General features: G+C 43.1%; 1 long non-coding RNA gene across 1 annotated transcript; it reads right to left on the bottom strand.

Annotated features, from left to right (window-relative positions):
- Positions 1–8180: 8180 nt before the first annotated feature.
- LOC129384262 (uncharacterized) lies at positions 8181–15203 on the bottom strand. Its single transcript, XR_011889910.1, has 3 exons — positions 15050–15203; positions 11669–11738; positions 8181–8285 (listed from the first exon to the last, which is right to left on the bottom strand). It is a non-coding gene; the product is annotated as an uncharacterized lncRNA (long non-coding RNA).
- Between the last annotated feature and the right edge of the window lie 916 nt (positions 15204–16119).

The raw sequence follows: 16119 nt of genomic DNA, 5'->3' as shown, positions 1-16119 counted from the left end.
CACTTTATTAGTTTTTCTTCCACTATGGCGAATTTCCGGGCTTAAACAATGTTGCATTTACTAATGTATTATTTTGATATTGCTGAACATTTTTGCATTGCGACCGGCTGTATTTTAACCCCCCTATGAGAATGCCGTGCAGGCGATGTAGGTATACCGAATAAATAAATAAATAAATAAATAAATAAATAAATAAATAAATAAATAAATAAATAAATAACTTGGTTATCGCTAACACTGCTTCATCTTTCTAGCGAAACTGTAGCCTCTCTCTAAATATATGTTTTCCTTTTTCTGTGAGTCCGAGTATAAGCGCTGCTTTAGTATGACTGCTCTTGATTCTGGTTTCGAGTCAATCCGGCTTGGCCTCATTTCGGTTGCTGAGTGAATTATACAGTGTTTCCCAACTATCATGCCCCAAGACTTAGAAGAGAGCCGTTTCGTTACTCGGAGTAAACCTAGTGGTTATTGTTTCCTGTGCAGTGCACCAGCCGCCAGTAATTCTTTCATTACTGAGATTTATTCCGGTAATTGCAAATAATTATCTAACTCGAGAAGTACTGTCCTAATTTTCAAAATGTCAAAAGGGAATTTGTAGGCACCGCAAAATAACATATGAGTGTGGTGTTTTGGACGACGAGCTAATTGCGTAAACAATTTTTTCCGATTGGCAAAGAAACCTCACGGAGTATGAAAAACACCACGTCAGTGCGTTCCCACCTGCATCATAAAGCTGATTGAAAGCAAATGCATTGCCTGTCGCAGATCCGAAAAGACAGCGCATAACCTGGATAATGGTACGCAAGGAGCACCATCACGGCTTCGCAGCCATTCCTTCCTATCATTTTTACGTCACACTTATTATCCGTCTCTCAAGGCCGACTACCCGCCATGGTTGCTCAGTGGCTATGGTGTTAGGCTGCTGAGCACGAGGTCGCGGGACAGAATCCCGGCCACGGCGGCCGCATTTCGATGGGGGCGAAATGCGAAAACACCCGTGTACTTAGCTTTAGGTGCACGTTAAAGAACCCCAGGTGGCCGAAATTTCCGGAGTCCCCCACTACGGCGTGCTTCATAATCATAAAGTGGTTTTGGCACCTAAAACCCCATAATTTAATTTTTTTTCTCAAGGCCGACTGATCAAACTGACAAGAAAAGCGCCGCGATAACAGGGCCGATTCGACACTCTGACCCCGAACGAAATGCGAAAAGCAATGTGATATGCATAGAATGTTTAAAAATCCCGGCTTTGCTCGCATCGCATCCAAAGAGTGGGCGCGAAGCTATATTTCGCACTAGATGCTTGCTTCGAACCAAAGCAAAATAAAAGTGACCGTTTTGTTCTTTTGAACGTATAAACGTGCCGCGAAAACAGATTCGTGTCAAAAAATGAAAGCGAAATAAGCAGACTGGGAAGCGACGAAGGGTGTAGAGAAAAGACAAAACTGATGCGTTCAAAAAAGTAAGCATACCACTTCTAAATCAGCCGAATGGGCAATCAGGATGTCTGCAAAAAAAAAAAAAAAAAGAAGGAAAATCTGATTTTAGCGTGCGTTTATTATGTACGAATTCGTAAGCTCCGTTGAACACCAGCCCAGAGAACGTGTTCGAATAGGTCTCATTTTTCAGCTACGCAGTACTGTGTCCATTTTATCGCATCTTCAGTGGCTTTCTTGATGACCGAAGCCGAAATTTTATGGCAGACACCCGTTGTCTTTGCCTTCAACTAATCTGACGTCCTTCTCAATCTTATAAGCACGATCTCTCACATAACCCCAAAGAAAGAAGGTGAGTGGACAGAGGTCTAGTGATCTAGCCGGCCAATTTACAGGCCCGTGCCTTCCAATCTATTGCGCATGAAACGTCACATCCAGACAGTTTCGTGGTCGGCTGCTGCTGTGTGTGGGTGACCCATCTTGCGGATACCACAGTAGGGGAAGACGTGACAGCAGGACTTCGCTGAGAAACTCATCCATCCCTCCTTCAAGGATTCTGTTCACGTAACGCTGTCCAGTCAGTGTGTGATCAAAGGAGATGTCACTGGTTATAGCACCGGCACAAATTCCGAACCACAAATTGAGCGACCACTGGTGCTGATGCCGATTGCGCTTTACTCATTGTAGATTGGAGTCCCTCTAATAGTGTGTATTATGCAAATTTACCTAGGCGGTTCTGAGAAGATTGGCTTCATCTGCGCACATGATGTTGGTCAAAAAGTCTGGTGACTCATCGGCTTTTGCGAGGACCTTATTCGAGAAATCTAGACGACTCTACAGGTGCCTATCTTCTAAGCATTAGTGCTGGTAAAGGGGGTACTGGTGAGAGGCCGTCATTTAGAGTCCTCGAAACAGGTTACTTGGAAATTAATACCTGAGCGGCCACTTCCCGCGCGCTAGCATGACGGTTTGAGGCCATAAATGGTAGAACGTCCGTGCGTAGGCTACGGCTCAAAGATGGAGTCCTCCGCTGCTATTTCTTGAAGCTGCCGGTTGGTCTCGGGTTTGCATAATTTCGGATGATAGTCGATGCGTTTGTCAGTCGCTACACTTCCATGACTGATAGATATATATTTTCGGCCTTCCTCCTGTATACGGAGACGATATAACGATTTCGGTAGACGGCGGCAGTGACGGCCAAATTGAGAACGCACCACAAACGGCCATTTACAAAGTTCAAGATTATCTCCACGGAACGGGCCTCAAAAGCTCCGCGAGCAAGTCCGAACTATTCCTTTGCTGGCCCACCCGCAGAGGCATGCCACCAAAGAGCTACACGGGACGCCGGGAGTAGGTGGAAATCGGCCTGTACACCCAAGATTGAAATGCAATCTCTAAAAGAAACAAGATCAAAATCCTCGGGATGATCATTGAGGTCAACGGAGCTAACGGCAAAACCGTGAGGAAGATCGAAGGCAAAGTCACCAGCGCCACGAGACTCATAAAGAAGGTAACCAACAGACAAGCGGGCATGAAGGAATAAAACGTCATTCAACTGATCCACTGCTTCGTCGTCAGCCACATCGCCTACGTAGCCGCCTACCACACCTGGTACGTCGTGTAAAAAAACAAGATCAACACGCTCGTAAGGAAAACGTACAAGATAGCCCTGGGCCTCCTGGAATCGACGAGACCCGAGCTCCTGGTCCAGCTGGGCATGCACGACACCCTGGAAGAAATAGCCGAAGCACAACGCAACGCGCAGCTCGAACGCCTGTCGATCACCAGGATGGGAAGCTACATTATGAACACGCTCGGCATAACGTACCACAACCAGCACTGCCAGAAAATGCAAATCTCCAACAAAATAAGAGACACCGTTATGGTGGCAAAGATCCCAAGAAACGTGCCCTCCGATTACAACAGAGGCAGAAGAAAGGCAAGAGCCGAAGCTCTGCTCCGTTTATTCCGCAAGGAGAGAAACACGCGCTTTGTCGACGCAGCCGAATATCCGAATGGCAAAAATACACCGCCGTAGTCATGGGCACGAACTCCAAAATCAGAATCGCATGCAGTGTATGCACCAAACGCTTGGAAATAGCGGAGGAAGTAGCGATCGCGCTGGCCCTCACCGAATAGGAAGGCAATGTCATACTAAACGACTAGCAAACGGCAGTAAAGAAGTACGCCAAAGGTAGAATTTTCAAGGAAGCCCTGTCCATTCTGGCCGAAGCGGGAAGATCCAGATTCACGAGCTCGAGGATCATATGGTTCCCCACGCACGTCACCATGGAAGGTGACGCGCTCCCGAACCTAAACGAGACGGCGAACCGGACAGCGCGAGAAATGACCCGCCGCGCCCAAAAGGGCAACGCCCCTTGCACGATAGCGAAGACTCCTCGCGCAGAACGGGGCAGGCTCACCAGATACAATGACATAACCAGTGAGTATCTAAACGCTAGAAGGATATACCTACCACCGAGTAACAAATTGAACAGGAGGCATGCCGTCGCCTGGAGACAGCGAAGACGAACACGTTCCCTAATCCATTCCGTCTGAAATGTATCTTCCGAGATAAGCATCAGGACGACAAGTCAAAATTGTTGCAGGAAGGACCAGCAACACTCAAATGGGAGTGCAATGTAGTTATAGGAAGGATGGCAGTTGCTCCGGAGACCCTGTCGTGGAGCTGGGCCGCCACGCGGCGCAGCTCAGACCTCGTAATCCAGACGTCGGTAGTCCAGCAAGCCCATAAGGCGGCGTTGAAGCAGGGCCTTGACGTTCCCCCGTGGGAGACCTGAGCCAGGGTCGCTTTACACCTTGCCGAACGTACAAGAAAATTGTATCCATCCATCCACCCTCTCGTTTCCATTTGCATATCCCAAGGTAAGGATCATGTTAACGTTGCGTTCATTAGAGACAGAAATGGCGACCTGGGCGAAACGAAACACACCTTCAAACCTTTGCACTGACGTTGTCAATTCGCTTTTGTGCTGATACGTTTCGTGGCAAAGAAAAAAAAAAAACGGCTGTGCACTTTATCTACGCTAAGACAACACCTACCATAGTTTGTTTCCAACTAACACCAAACGCGACTTGTTACATAGGCCGGGGCGTGGCAGATAAGGCGCCTGCTCTATCACAATGTTTTATTTTATTTTATTTTGTTCTGGATAACTCAGAGCGATCCTGTTCGAGGGCGCTGCTTCATAATCCAGGTGAGAGCGCAGCCACGTGCTATTGTCCATATTTTGCTCGGTTTAATTATCAGTAGGAGATACGTTAGTATGCAAATAGTACGTCGCTGAAATACCGCACTTAGCCATCCCTTGGCTATGCCTTCAAATGGCTCATTGAGACTTTGACAATTAGGGTAGTACGTCTCGAGTTAGATAGTGAATTAGAATTGCCTAAATAAATCTTAGTAATGAAAAAATCACTGGCAGCTACTCCACTGTATGGTAAACAATGCAGTTTGCTTCGAATGACGCACTGTTCGTTTTTAAAACTTTTGGGCGCATGATAGTTAATCGGGCAACCTGTACACATTTTTGACCTCTGTATGTAAGCGACAATGTTTCCATCTCAAATAAATTATGTAAATTATTAGGAACGTTTTTTTACATGAGTCGCTAGCATTGCTTAGTGGAAAGAGAAGCAATACTGAGACACACAACACTCACGTGCATTTTACACAGCACTAAGAAAATACTGCTGAAGGGGCCACTGAAGTCTATAGGTTTTTTCATGGTCAAAATTAACGCAAAGCAGTTTGAAGCGTGAGGAACTTATAGCAACCTATCCATTCTCTTGGAATAGGCTATCTATACCTTTAGAAATAATGTTTAATTGGCTGCCTCCTCCTCTTTCAAAAATATAATAAACTTTATCCTGTGTATATATTTGAATATATTCTGCATGTGCAGGGTGATTACACTGGACATTTAGAACAACGTTGAAGTGCAAAAATACCGATGAAGATGCCGTCGCTAGTGCTTCTAATGCGCGTGTCCTCCTATTGTCAGGATTTGCAGAAATAAACCGATATGTTTTTATTCCAATCTGCTGACGTCAAATTTGCGTAACCACCGACGCAAGCACCGGGTGGTCACCCGCAGGTTTGTCTGAACAGACCAATCAAACGCTCTCCTCGTTCATAGGAGGTCACTTTTGTTTGTTTGAAAAACGAATACCATTGCCTACACTGAGCGGCTTGTCGTATCTAATTGGCTTACAAGGGGCGAGGTGAACGCTCAAGTGGAGAGGGACTCGCTGGGGCCGAGCCAGTGCACTTAATATCGATAACCCGATGAAGAGGGTGGTGCCGGCGTCTGCGATTGGTCCGCTTTCCCTTATTTAGCTTGCGGTGGCTGGTCGAAAATCGCGGCGGCATGGAACGGAAGCTTAAGAATGACGCTAAAACGGATCCTCAGCAAAGAAGAGTTGGTAGAATGAGGTCGTAAACGTGCTGAAAGTGCTCGAAAACGTTACACGGCTACACAAGAAGATTAAAATACGCAAATAAGCCCATGCTCTCCGGCAGGTGCGAGTAGCCAGCGCCTGAGCGATTGGCGGCAGCCATCTTTTATTCCTTTCGGAACGGGGCAGCCTGCGGCTATTCAGAAGGAATTTCAGTTTTGTTCGGCATAATAATGCATCTTTAACGCGTACGCGTCAGTTTGACGCGGTGAGTTTTCGCCGTTTTGTGACGTCGCGTGACAGGCAGGTGAAGTGGGTGGAGCCCGAAAACTTTTGACCAATAGCCGAAGGCTAATGGCGAAAAGGCGTCGAATCAGAAATAACACTTTTTCTTTTTTTGGTCAAATAATGCATAATCAACGTGTAGACATCATATCAGATGGGGACATATCGCGGTTTTCGTAACGTCGCGTGACAGACAGGTGAAGGTAGGGTGGTCCAAAAAAGTTTTTGACCAATCGCGAAGGGTTGATAGCAGAAATAGAATAGAAAAGTTTGGAATAGTTTTACGTTATAGCGCCCCAGGGCCGGCTTGCAGAAATATTTAATAACAAACATAATAAGGAATTTAAGAACGTGTTCTTTAATGTTCCATAGACAACGGCTAGTCCGCACAAGATTTGAATTAGTTATTATTTTAGTTATTAAATGCTCGTGGAAACCGCCCCAGGTTAACTTATAGTGACTGCCTGAACATGTTTTACGAAACAGAATTGCAAAGTGGAGACTTTTTATCATAGCTACCCCTGCAACTAATGATCGTTAGTCTAAAAAGTGTAACGCGCAAGTGGGCGTCTATTTCAGTAAAACATTTCACACGAAAGTAGAGGAAAAAAGATATAATGTTGCAACTCAACGGATTTACGTGGTAGTACCTCAGGAAGGTTCTAATACAACATAAGGAACGAACGTAAAGAAAAACGTAGGTGAGCACTGAAACGGAGGTGCAGTGCATGAGAATTTACTGAACGTCCACGACCATACTGTTCACGGTGATGCATATTGCCATGAAGCTAAAGCAGACTCCTTTGATACAAAGCATCTTTCAATATCCCTATCTGAATGCATCGATGTCGCTGATGTTGGAGAGGACAAAAAAATGGTTGTGTGACTGTTCAGAGAAACGAAAGTTAAGAAAAAAGACCATAGGAAATAGAACAATTCTAGTCATTAGGCTGGATTACTTAAACAGGCAGAAATTTCTTGCATGCGAAATCAAATTGCGTGTTGGAGTAAGAAAACATTCACTAATACACTTTAGAATATTTACGGCACATACTGCAACATACCAATTGTTGCCCGTGAGTTCGGAAGCCTATCCATTTATTACAAACTCTCAACATGATCTCACTTTTGATACAATATTTACCGAGTGTGCCACTAAATATACGGGTGCGACAGAGACATATGCGCATCAAAGGATAAAACCGCGCTTTGTTGAAAAAATAACTGTAACAATAGGCCATTTTTACCGCAACATTCGCGGCGCATGTCTCGGAACCCTTGCATGAGTGACTCGCTACAATTCGTAAATTCCAATATGCGCGACTAAGTAAATAATGAAAGAGATTATTGGTGAAATCTTGTTAATCAGCGATATTGCACCTTGATTTCTCGTGCCAGTATTATCCGCTGCTTTGAGTAATCCTGCTCAAAGACTACCATAACACCATCTGCCACAGGTGATTTTTTTATTCCTTGTTTTTTATTCATATACCCTAAAGGCCCATTCAGGCGTTACATAGGGGGTGGGGGAGGGGGAGCCAGTTACAATTATAAGCGTGTAAAAAAGAACATTGATAAGATACCGCGACATAATCATATACAGAAAGAATAACAAACGCAAGTAAGCACTCAACACAGAAATAATGACACATACGATAATCTTCAACTTGTTAACAAAAATTGGCAAAACTTTGTATCGTGTAAAAAAGTAGTCTGCAGATTAAAGTCGAGAAGATTTGGTCGTTGAGATTACTTTTCCTCATACGAAGTGTTCTCGCAGAAATAGTGTCATACTCAATTTTGAGATACAACATTTGTTTCCTCTATTCTGTATTATTCAGGTGTTAAAAATTGTTGCGGGGAACAAAACCACATTACACATTTAGCAATCATTAAGTAACATCACGTTGTTATTAGTAGAACTATTACTCTACCCGATGTACTGGCGGTGTCCCTTTTCATTTAGGTTATTGGATGAACTTGCTTCTTTGAGTACTAATAAGAAAGAAAAAAATATGTATGCATCTTCTCTACGATTTTTCACTCTTGAAGATATCTGCGTTGCTACGATATTCTTCTAAGAACGGTGGTAGTGGTCCTCCCGGACAACGTAGTCTGTGCTGAGGTCATTAGAGTTAGGACAACCTAAAACGGAGAGAAAATGTGGGCATGTAAAATTAAATAAAGGGATGCAACTTGAAGCCAGTCTCAGGGGCGTCACTTTAAAATTAAAATATGATGTTCACACTTCCACAAAGGCAATACTATGAGTATTGCTTTATCAAACACTCACCCAATCAAAGGTGACCTAATTTCTTCAGTTTATGTTTATTTGTAGCGCTCTTTACAAGCAAAAATAGTGAGATATCAGTAAGTGAAGTAATGGCTCAGACACATAGTGAGCCGGAATAAATCGATAAATACATTGCCTTAACCATGCGCTCGTGGGTTTTACTGCGGTTGGAAGGATAACACTTTCTCGTCCTATGATTGCGCACCGTATAAAGAAGTTGGAGATATACAGAACAATGTAGAGCTGTAGAACAACGGCGTTCATTGGGAAGTCCGAGCGTAGGTGGGCGATTACACTCGTCATTGCGGCCTTTAGCAACTGGTTTGTTAGAACGCAGAAATGAAATGCCATGTGCTGTATAAGAAAAACTGACGTATCCTTGCGCAGTTCAGATATGACTGAGCCGTACGAGCTCTCTATTCTCTTTTTACTGGGAATAAAGGAAGGAGCCAAGTCCTGCACATCGGGCCAGCTGATGTCATGTTATCACTGCGAAGCGTTCTGGAGCTGTTTTGCTTCAAGTTTGCTTTGTACAAAAGGCGGAGTATTTACTCCAATTAACTAAAAATATAGTTTTGCTCTAGTGCACAATTTTTATTTGCCGACTTTGATTAGAAGATTTTTGGTCAGCGTAAACTCATGCTCCTAATTTCGACTACATTTATATACTTAGAGAACCCAGTAGCACATATGAAAGTTGCGAATGAAAATTTGCCATAATGAATTTCTTAATACTCTCATGTTCTGCAAGACAGAAACGTTTTGGTGACCTTCACGGGCAAATATGAAGTGATAAAAGACTCATGCGCTAACACCCGGCGTCATCATGGTCCCCAGTTGGGGTAATTACTCATAAAATTCAAATCTTATTTACCATTTAAAATCCAAAGTATTTAGTTTTAGACAGTAGAAAGCCGTCATAGACATAAAACAAAGCAAAAAATATCAATTTCCAATGTTTAGCATAGAGGTTACCTAGTTTACTGGGCACTGCTCATTGACTATGCCGGGCTGTGCACGCTTGTATTGTGGATTGTTTGAAATATCTGTGTTCTTTTGTAAATTTTCGAAGAAACGACTGCAATAATGCCGCTAGGGTGCGCCATAAACACTGTCAGAAGGATTCTCTTTAAAATGTGTCCTGACAATAAAAAAAAATCTCTAGGAATGTTTTATTTGCCATTTAGCAGATATATTTGGAATGCAACAAAAAATTGCGTTCATTGTATCTGCTCACGGGTTTTAAACGTTTTGGGTACGCTTCAATTGAGGCGAGCAAGCTAGCTCCAAGGAAATGCTTCTCCATAGTTCCTCTAGCGACGCTTTCAGGGCCCCCCCCGCTTATTTGGTCTCTAGCCTTTTTTAAACTATAGGTTACACAATGAAGTTCACTTGGTCTGAGAAGTTCGTCGGCCACTCTTCAACGGGCATTGCAGTGGCGCTTTGACGGTGTCCTGCTGCAAAGTGAACTACTTGGCACAGGGGGTCACGGACCGCAAATGAGGCTGTGAATCAGGCTCTAGAATAACTCAAGTATCAGTGCCCACATTGGCGTCTTTTCTCACAAAAACAAGAAGGATGCATTCAGTGGGGGTCACCCCAGCTTTAACTATAACAGACGCCACATGGGAAATTTTCAAGAACTGCCCAAGTGACTGCATCAGAGCGCTCCGACGTCGGAGCAAGCCCACGAGAGTTCTGCATATTGGCGCGGGCCTCTATCCTCAAAATGTTTGCATCGCTGAAGACAGTTGCCATAAGCTTCCCATGCGCAGCCCGTGCCAACAAGTGATGGAATTCTTCCCATGTTCATCGCCTCTGCACGGCCGTCAATCCATATCTTCTCTGGAACTTGTAGGGGAACATATTGAAGTCCATTCGCACGAATATTGTCATCGTTATCGCTAACACATTCAACTTGAAGACAAGTCTTCCGATGTGTCTGCGTGGCTCGCATTGGATTCACTCCCACACAATTTTCTTAAGGTCAGAACTGTCCAAGATACAATACGAGTGTGGGTTGACTTCTTATGAGCGCCACGTTCAAGTGCTAAGTGGACACTCTTGTGGTGAAATACTGGAATTGTTTGGTTCTCGGAAAAGAAAAATGTGGGGTTTCACGAAGTGATTAGTTTATGGGTTTATATAGTGTAGGGCTTGCCTACTGTGCAAAAGCACACAAACCAGCATAAAACACAGTCAGAATAGCGAAGAAAGAATGAAGAAATGCTTAAGAAGCTGTGTTAACAAATGGAATGCATATTTATAAATCAAAACTTCTGACAGTAATTATGGTGCATCCTTTATTGTGGATGGGAACAAAATAACTTTTAATTTTCCTTCTCGTTGTTTTCCGACCAACTGCCATCCAAGACAATGTATATCTCTGAAATTCTTTACTAATAAACCACAATTTCAGTATAGCGAGATTTTAGGAAATCAGGTCAAAACAATATATAAGATCCCGCCCATGATTAAAGTAATATCGTTATTGTAGATTACTGAACGTCCTTAGCATTTCAGAATGGCGGCGTTGCCATTGCCAAATATGGTAATATGCAATTTGTATGTAACAATAGAATTTACTCAAGTACTTTGACAAATGAAAGGCAATTTCACTATAAGTATTTCTTCTAAATGCACAGCAAGTACTCAAGTGACTATGTTTCATGCCATCCATGCGGCTCTAATTCTATGCCACATTTATTAGGCAAACCCAAATCTGTGCTCACTACATTATACATTTGTTATCGGGAAACGTAGTCTCTTCCATGTTTGTTTTATTGAACCACTTTTCTAGAAAGAAGATGGTCCATAATGAAATACGACAAATATATGTATTGCCTGGTCTGACCTGGCAATCTTTTTGCATTAATAATGGTGATTGTTTAAAAATTGATGATGTACTTATTTCTAATAAGATGGAACAAATTCACACTTATAATAGGCGGATTACTTTGTTTATATAAGCTTAATTTCCGGAAAAACATTTATTTGAGACGGTTTTATTTCATTAAATTCTTGCAGTCATAGATCCTCTGTCGGGATACTATTCGGGCACTAACATGGAGGGGGCGGGGGGGACTGGATAAAAGGTTATTTGAAGACTGAGTGCATGGGAACTTATTGAATATTACACAGAAAATGCAGTGGATATTGCTGTTATATAACATAACCACTCCTGTGTAACTATGCTAACACAGAATATCGTAAAGTGAAAGGACTAAAGACTTACCTAGTAGTTGTATTGTGCGCACGAACTCGTCTTGCAATAAACTGAGTACCTTGTCGACCCCTCTTTTGCCCTGTGTATGAAGACGCGCATTTTTATAGAGTGATTAGCCACAGTGCTGCATTCCTAGTGAACACTACAAATACTAGAACAGAGATGGCTAGGAGGTGCGAGACAAAAACTCTACAGGGGAGCTAATATGACAGTAGAATGGCGCAAGCTTAAGTAACAACCGGAGTTGGCAAATACTTTTGTTAGGTAGAATTAGGCCTGATACCATTAGGGTACTTATTTTGCCGTGTAATGCCTTCCAACTTTCTTCGCGGTTGCTTCCTAAATCACCTTGTAACGACAGCATGTTACAACCTAATCTTGTATATGTTTTGTACTTTATTTCGTGCCCGCCTCACTTTGATATGCTTGTTTTGGAGACAAAAAATAGCCATTGCGCGGTTATGAATGTATGGCGAGCACAGATGACACCGCTGTCGAGCCACGCATGACCGAATCAGAGCTAAATTTAGCCACGTGTTCGCAGGTGAGAGAGGCACAGCTCGGCAGTTCATTTACCGATCCGAGCCGGTGCGATTGTATTTAAGAGAGGTGACTGAGCCATGGTAAGAATATTTCACCAAGCTCTCACGTGTGCTCCTCAGGAACTATGAGGCCTACAAGAGTGAATTTCCTTGCAGAAATTTTCCATTTTCTTGCTTATCTCGGTCTTGGTGTCCCCACGTTTGGCCCGTAGAGTCCGGAAATATAATGAAAATAATCGGGCGGCAAGACAAGGGCATCGCCAATCACTTTAGCCACGGTGTAACGTTGTCGTCTGCATAGCGAGCGCAAGTGCAGGAGATTGAGGCAAACATACGAGCCCCAGCTACCCACGACTGCGGCGCGCTCCAGCGGTGCGGGGCAGTGCTGGGAGCCACCAGTACGGGGATCGTTTCTGCACCCCAGTGCTCAAACATCTTCTGGAAAACAAACGGGCCCGCTACGAATGCGCGTGTGAGCACAATAGCAAAATTGCGCCTTAAGACGTCGATTCGCTGTAGCATACGTTAAGCGTGTAGGCGTTCTCATGTGTCAGCAAATGCAACTTGCGTGCGCATTTGTTAACGTTATTTTTCTGCCCTAGTGCCCATAAGCCCTCTGAAGCAAGCAGAAGACATGGAAAACAAACAGCGCTAAAGCGGGCACTGCTAAAACGGGGCTAAAGAAGAAGACATGGGATGGTGCTCTTTGAAGTACCGCTTATAGCGCTGTTTGTTTACCATTTGCCTCTAATTTCTAACATCTTGGCTTATACTACTAATTCGATATCCAAGACTGGTGTGTTTCCTAACGAGCTTAAGCGCGGTGAAGTCATTCCAATTCTGAAAAAAAATGTGACAGAACATTAATACATAACTACCGATCCACTTGTAGTTGCCCTTTTTTTGGCAAAGTTCTGGGGAAATTAATCAAATTGCGGCTAACCAATTATTTCACTAAGTTTAATATTCTCTCTTCATGCCAACTTGGCTTTCGTAATGAATACTCTACAGATTTGGCACTCATATATCTACTTGACCAAATTAAAAAAACAAACATTGACGAAGGTCTTTTTGCAGGTGCAGTTTTCATCGATCTAACAAAGACATTGCACTGCTTAAACCACAGTATCCTTTTTGCTAAGCTTGAGGCTATCGGAGTTTGTGATCCTGCGCTGTCACTATTAAGAAGTTAGCAAACCGAGTTCAGGTTGTGTCTGTGTCTAATGTCTATTCCAGGCAACAAATTACAAACATTGGCGTCCCTCAAGGATCTATCGTAGAGCCACAACTGTTCTTGATTTATATTAATGATTTACTTAACTGTTTGTCGTCTACTAAGTGCATTCGCTACGCTGATGGTACTGCCGTATTTGCCTCTGATAAAAAAACATGTAACTTCTTATTAAGAAGCTATATACTGATCTAGAAATTGTTTTAAGGTGGTGAAATGCTAACCTATCACCTAATACTGCAATAAAGACTAAAGTTGTATTTTCCTCACATCAACAAGATTCGGCATCCTTCCATTTTTTAACTATTGGCTCACACTCTCTCTCTCACAGTCCATGGTCATCTTTCCTTGAGTTTTTTCTTTACTGCAATTTGAAATATAAAGGTCACATTCCTCACATAAAAAGCAAAATAGCATACGGTATTCGCGTTCTTATTAAAACTCGTCCCTACTTTACACATAATACAATAATGTCGCTATACCACTCATTGATTCACTCTCGTATTAACTACGGCATAATATGCTGGGGTAACGCTTATAACACTCACTTGGCGTCCCTCCAGGTAATCCAGAACCAGTCCATAAGAAATATTACAAGCAGTTTACGCTTTGCAAACGGAAAGTCACTACTACATAAAACCAACATCCTAGCCATTTCAGAACTCACCAACTATAATCTAGGGATTTTATTGTGCAAATATATGACTAAGGAACTACCATCGATCAGCCTCTCACCTTGTGACATAATAGCTCAGAGTCACGCTAGACTTGCACTGAATAGTAATTCCCGTCTACCTAAAGTGCGAGCTAACTGTTGTAAACAAACTGCGGAATTTTCCTCGATATCGCTTTGGAATACTGTGCCACCTATAATCAAAAATGCAAAAGGATTATCCCTATGGAACAGAGAACTAAATGCATTCATAATAAATACTTACTGATGGTGTCTGTCTTTTATATTGTCATGCTGTTAACAAGTGTTCTTATTACTCACATGCGTAATTAAACATCAAATTATTGCATTTTACGTGCTAAAACCACTTTCTGATTATGAGGCACACCGTAGTGGGGGAATCCTGAAATTTCGACCAACTGGGGTTTTTTAACGTGCACCTAAATCTAAGTACACGATAGTTTTCGCATTTCGCCCCCATCGAAATGCCGCCGCCATGGCTGGGATTCGGTCCCGTGACTTGGCGCTTAGCAGCCCAACACCATAGTCACTAAGCAACCACGGCGGGTACACATATGCTATAAACATATTGTGATATTACTCCTAGCTCTCATCTGCACTACTATTGCGTTAAACATTGTCTACATCAGAAGTGTCTTTAACAGGAGGTCCCGATACATTCTGACTATGCGACCTCCTTATGTATACTACACGCATGTAATTTTATTTAGTTTTACCAATAAATAAATTATGAAATTAGGAAGATTTAGTGTTAACGGACCAATGTGCGTTTAGTGTACCCTACTGCGGCTGCGTCCCTGATACAGCCTGCCAAATTTGTTATCTTTGTGAACAGCGAAGAGTGGCAGTTTTGCAAGGAGTTCTGACGACAACGCTTTATGAGAGTAGACCAGTACTACAAACGATCAGCGTTGAAAACATACGTTGTAGGCTAGTCCCCAAAGCACTGGGCGTCCGACGAAAACCGCGCGTGCTCCAAGACTAAGTGCCTTGGCCACATCAGCGCCAGATCTAACTCCGCCGTCCATATAGACTTCGAGGCAGTCACCAACTGCTGCAACGACCTCGGGTAGGGCTTCGATCTGCAATGAGCGTTAACCGTCGAGAACTGTAACTGCTGCATAAATTCTTAGTATAATGACACGCGCTCTAAGAGCCTGGTATTACAAAACGAGTGTTGCTTTTCCCACTGATACGTTATAAAGAAATATATGTAAATTAGTTCGCTGTTTGATAGACTAGTGCATATTGTTTCACCAGGAGACAGTCTAACGTTTTTTGTAGGAAGCTGTGATAACACAGTTAAAATAGTTCAAAATGCCAACCGAATGGGGGAAACGCAGATATAGACAACTGTCTTAGAAAGACATATTAAACTGGGCACTAGAGTTACCTCTAGCGTGAAACATCTCTTGCTAAAGAGATAGAAAGAGGCGGACGAGCCTTTAGGTGCTTAACCTCCAGAATATTTGGGTAACAATATTGGTTTCATTCAATCTTCTGAGAACAATAGTGAAAACAAATGCAACATTCGCATCACCATCTTCATCAGTCTATTTTATTTCCTCTGCAGGATGAAAGCCTCTCCATGCAATCTCTAATCACCCGTGTCCTGCGCGAACCGATACCAGCCTAGCGCCTGCGAATTCCTTAATTTCATCGGTCCACCTAGTCTTATGCCATCTTCGACTACGATTCCCTCCTTTTCGCACCCATTCTGTAACCCTTATGCTCCACCGGTCATCTAACCTAGACTATTTTGACTCGACAATGCTCCCTCCCCGCTAACAAGAAGCACCATGTCAAAGCTTTATCGTAAAACTCTCACCGGGACATGATTGATTAAAAAAAATCACAGATTACTTCAATCATTGCGATATTGCGCCGAAAGCACAGTTTATTTGCCAAACTTGTCGTTGTTTCTCTCGGTCCCTCCACCTTTTGTCTGTGTAAGCATTTTTATGATAACCCAACGAGAACACTGTCCGTCCGT

Source organism: Dermacentor andersoni, chromosome 8, assembly GCF_023375885.2.
Source record: "Dermacentor andersoni chromosome 8, qqDerAnde1_hic_scaffold, whole genome shotgun sequence".
NCBI lineage: Eukaryota > Metazoa > Arthropoda > Arachnida > Ixodida > Ixodidae > Dermacentor > Dermacentor andersoni.
This window is presented reverse-complemented; position numbering and strand designations above follow the sequence as displayed.